Raw genomic sequence first — 5,770 nt, forward strand, 5'->3', positions numbered from 1 at the left:
ATTTCGATCAACATTGGCAAAAACTAACTTATTATAAAAATAAACTATTGTTATTACATGCATATAAATATATAATCTATATTGAGTGATTTTTTTAAAGTTGAACAATTATTATTAACGTTTTAAAAAATATTTTTCTTACATAATTTCTAGTCAAAATAAAACAACACTTTTAAAAATAATAAATAAGCAGAATATTTTTTATAGTATTTCGTGACATAAAAATCAAAATTTTAATGAATATTTTATGAGAATAAGTATTTAAAGTTTTGATTAACGGAGTAATAGATCAACATTTTTCAAGATAACCTCGTACCCCTCCACTCTACCCACCTCTACTTTAAATAATTATCTCATAAAAATACTCTAAAAAATATTCTGCTTCAGAATATGAAATTAAAAACGTGTTTTCATTCAAAAAAGTAAAAAAACTTAAGAAATTATAACTATAAAAATATTAAAAATATTTCGTTGTTTTATTTTGATTGAAAATTATGTAAGAAAAATATTTTCAAAAACGTTAATAGATTTTTAAATAATAAGTGTTCAATAATAAAAAAAAATCATGCATATATATAAACATATGAAATACATTATTAAGATACTTGAAAATATCAGGTAAAAGTTTTTACACAATGTAAACAAAAACTTAAACGATCAAAGGAATCTCATGTCCTTTGTTTGAAAAATTAAACATAAAATTAAATATTTGTATACCGTTACGATGACTACATTCCATGCATTTTACTTTTTAACTAATATTTTGTTACAAAGATATGCACATAAAACAATATTAATAAAAATAAAAAATAATGTAAAATCGGTAGATAAAAATAATGTGCAGTCGTACTAAAAAATAATTTAAAACGTATGTGTACCGTTGTCATAGTATGCAATGTAATTAAAGTAATTTTACGATGAAAATATATTCGTATGAACATCTAAATAATGAAAAATGAGTTCATTAAGGTCCCACGACGGCAAAAAAACAATGGACACTGATGATAATTCTTTAGTACTCGACGGAGGTTTACACGGTAAATTCGTGTTTAATACTAAAAATGTAGTCGGAAGTGGTAAATTTGGAATCGTCTACAAAGGTCAGTAACATACATAAGTTGCTACCACGACCCGGGTTAAGGGTAGCGGGTATTGTTGGTTGGCATAAAATGTGTCATAATTACGTCCAATAAAAATATAAAACTACATTAAATATATACTGTATTAATAGGAAGGAATATGTTTACGTTCGAAGAGATCGCCATCAAAGTTGAACCTATCGGCTCTGTGCATTTGCTTAAAGAAAAACAATTCTATAAGATGCTCAAAGGTAATAGTAAATTTATATTTTATTCCATGTAATTATAGTACACACTTAATAGGTGTATAAAATTTCGTAGTAATTATATAGGCTTAAATTGTAACAATTTTTAATTGGCCAAATTTAGTCTATAGATAATTTAGAAGAAAAATTTAAAAAAAAAAAAACAAAAGCGAATAATTTTCAAAGAGTTAAATTATTTTCATAAACGTGATTCATCGATGGTTCTTTTCTCTGTATAGTATTTTATAATTATTGGGTTATTGCAAGGGCGTAAACAATAATTCTATTTTTCGACAACAACAATAACTATTTAAAAAACTTAAATTTATCAAAAGTGGAGAGACGAGAGTAATATAAAGTTACACCAAAGATATTTATGCTTTTTAGTATGTATAGTATACTTATTATATTTTAACAAGTAAAATAAACGAATTGAAACTTTTAATTGTATAAAACTAATAGATTTTTACCAAGTTTAATAATTTCGAAGTTCTCAAACTTAAAATCGAGTACTGCAAGAGTACCTATAACTATATATATACGTATAGATAGGTACGTGCACAAGCACGAAATCGCGAGTGTAACGATGGAAGTTGTATATTTGAAACTATAAATAGTACAAACTCAGGTTATCTTGGATTGTACAATATACTCTGGTGAAAAATCAAATTTGATCATTTTTCAAGTTCTTGCTGTAGGTACGTGTTTTAATTTTTACAAATATCACCGAAATCTCAACAATTTTTTATATTACCTACAACTTTAAGCAATCAGTTATTTTTCCGATTAATATGAGTAGGTATAAACTACTTTTAATTCGTACGTACCTATAATATTATATATTGTTGCACGGTTTCAGTAAACAACCACACGATAGAAGGGTTACTCGATATCTACTATACTGGAAATATCGGAGTGAAACACATGGCCATGGCTATGGAGATGTTGGGTCCGTCGATGAGTGAGCTTTTTACGCTTTGCGGAAACAAAATGTCACTAAAAACTGTCCTGATGATCGCTAATCAAATGGTGGATACATAATATATAAATATAATATACGCTAACGGACGATGACATTTATGAACGCAGTTTACATTACATTACAACACTACAATTAAACGCATCACTTCGGAATTTAGATCATATTATTATAGACATATAGTCATTGGGCCTACCAATTATCTTCAATAATACAGCATGTTATGCCACCGTCGTCGTCTATCGGCCCAATATCAATTATACACCGATTATCGTTTATCGTTACTGCGCTCTGCAACTTATATTTAGGCTCCGACAAAATAAAATATAACATAAACCCACACATTTTTTCGACACGCATACGTATATAATAATATATTTAATATTTATATAAATAATATGTACATTTCAAAAGAAATTTCACAGTATAATTTGGTGCCCATGTACATAATTGGTACGCGTATAGACTAATTGATTAGACTGATTGATAATTTTCATTAAATGTGTAACGGAGCTGGCTAGAATTGAGGCCTCTAATTATAATGCATCTGCGGCTACATATTCATTATACCTACGTCAACGTCGATACCTATGTATTCAAATCGATTGAATTCCGTATACAAAACTGTATATTTTTACGATGGTTGCAAAATTATTTATTTTTATTATTATTATTATTGACTTTAGATATACAAATGGTATTTATTGTATATTTATTTGTATACACGGTGTCCGACGGTGACAGTTTTTTAATCACTGGCATCGCCCGGGCTTAATGAAATGTTTCATCGTATAATCTACATATTGAATATTCTATGCGCATTCATATCATAAAATTTAGAAAAATTTTCAAATGTTTCGCAGTTATCAAGAATCGAATACGTTCACCACTGCAAGCTAATTCACAGAGACCTTAAACCTGAAAACATATTAATAGGACGGCCGAGACAGACGTTACCGTTCAAGGAGTCGGCGGAGGACACAATATACTTAATCGACTTTGGAATGGCCAAATTGTACGTCGACAAAAAACACCAAAAATCACATAATGTATAACACGGCAGTCGGCGTGTTTGGAACATTTCAGTTTATGAGCGCTAACAGTCATTTAGGTATAGGTAAGAAGTGTACGCGTAGGTAGATGTACTATAATATAATTTAATTAAACTATTGTTAAAATTTCATCTTTGTCAGTTTAGTACAATTATTATGATCTTCATTATTTAGTTACAAACACAATATATTTAATAAACTTTTCTTGTAATTTCGAAACATTATATAGGTATAATTAAATATTTTATTATACATTTTTAACTAGTAAGTCTTTGCATAAACTTGTTCAGTAGGCCCATAATCTTCTTAAATAAATAAACAAAAATAAATAAAACATACAGTAAAACCAATAATTTCCAGACTATATTTTATTTTTAAATAAACTTTAACGATTCAAACAATTTTTTTATTAAGTTTTTGTAATTTTTATAAATGGACATTATTAACCAATAAACAGATTTAAAAATATAAAAGATAATTAATTGATTTATTTGCAAATAATAAAACGTGACCCAAAACCAAAACAGATTGTATTTTTAATTATCAAGTTACTTATTGAAAACATAGAAAAACAATTTTAAAATCGATTGAGTTTTTTAATGAATAAAAATAATATTTATAGTTTCTTAGTTTCAGAAATACAGAAAATTATAAAGTTGTACGGTTGTTAGTAGATTTAAACACGGTTGTTAATACAAACTCTGATAATTTTTGCAATATTTTACATTTTTAATACCATTTTTACGTGCTGCGGAAAAGTTGATTTTATTTTATTATTTAATTAACTAATTAAATTTAAAATTATAACAAATATAAAATTAAGTTATTTAAATATATTTACACGCCTGCATTATTAGCCAATAAGATATAAAAACTATGATACCTTGGTAAACAGTATTGACACTTATCAATAACCTTCCAGAGTAGAATTGTTAAATTTAATTAGTATTATTATTTGAGTAATTTTATAAATCTTAAAACCAATATTATCATAGTTTAAATATGAAATACTTAGCGTTTCCTCATAAGACGTCGCTTTATTTAGTTTACAATGCAGTTTAAATGTGTACAAAGTACATAGTTAAAATCAACTTGGATTGCAGTTAATAGTGTAAAAACTTTTTTTTAAATTATCTATATTTTTGAAATTATAAATCTCTCAAAATGTACCGGTTTCTAAATTATTTATATTTTATATTATTAATAAGTAACTCTATAAAGAAGTTATTTTAAAATTATGAAAAAAACTGTTTTTATATGAAAAAAATTAACTAATTATTGACACTTTTTTGTAAATCACGTTAAAAGGAAGGCAATTGAGAGTCACATATACTAAACATCATCAAAACACTACACTAAAATTCGTACTACATTTTAAACCAATGCTACTAACTTTTCATTATCTATCTACATAATATACCAACCTATAAATTATAACGATGTGTATATACTTAAACTATGTATAGAGCAAAGTCGCAGAGACGACTTGGAATCTCTTGGATACGTTCTACTGTACTTGATCAACGGCACGTTACCTTGGATGAAATACTTTGAAGAAGACAATGTCAATATAAAAAGCTGCGGAGATATGAAAAAAAAAAATTACAGCGAAAACTCTTTGCGCCAATTTACCTGGTAAAATGGGTAGACATAAAAAATAATCTCATATTTGTAGGTATTTTAAAACAATGTGAGGACTGATCATTTTTTTTTTTTTATCTATAGAAGAATTCGCTAAATATTTTGACTACGTAAAAAAAATTGGAGTTTATCGAAACTCCCAACTACGATGAATTGATAGATTTGTTTCAATCCGTTTACAAGCGTGAAAAATTTCCCGAAGACAATTTATTTGACTGGTCGACTGGTTTAATATAGCATAAAATAACTTATGCATCGTAAACCATAATAAAAATACACAACTTTATACAATGTGTCTCGACGAGGTTCATTGATATTTGCTAAACATAAAATAAACTTTTGGTTTTTTTCCTAATTATAAACTACACATTTAAAAATTCGTATCATTATTATTATTGTAGAACAACGGCAATTCGTGTGAACAGAAATATCTACGGCGTATAAACAATTAAAACAAAAATCTATTCTGAAAGTATACACTACAGTACTACACGAAATAATTATTCCAAATGGTTTTCGTCGTAATGCTAAGTGCGATTATATTTTATCACAAACGCGAAAAAATAACTGAATGTCACTACAATGACAATATCGTCCGTATTGAATGTACCAACAGTGCCCAAATTAGATGAAATTTAATCTCTGTATATGGTGTATACTGTAAAAGCGATTGAACAATGAGAATCAATTTCTAGAAGCAATCGGTCGTTTTAATCAGACAATGTGTTCATCTCAATTGGCGATTGAATCACCAACTTATCGTATTAGCGTAAT

General features: G+C 27.1%; 1 pseudogene; it reads left to right on the forward strand.

Annotated features, from left to right (window-relative positions):
• The first annotated feature begins 979 nt into the window (after nt 1-979).
• On the forward strand, nt 980-5,321 carry LOC112601542 (annotated as a pseudogene).
• The last annotated feature ends 449 nt before the right edge of the window (nt 5,322-5,770 follow it).

This window comes from Melanaphis sacchari, unplaced genomic scaffold (genome assembly GCF_002803265.2).
Source record: "Melanaphis sacchari strain LSU unplaced genomic scaffold, SCAv2.0 Contig79_pilon_pilon, whole genome shotgun sequence".
In the NCBI taxonomy this organism is placed as follows: domain Eukaryota; kingdom Metazoa; phylum Arthropoda; class Insecta; order Hemiptera; family Aphididae; genus Melanaphis; species Melanaphis sacchari.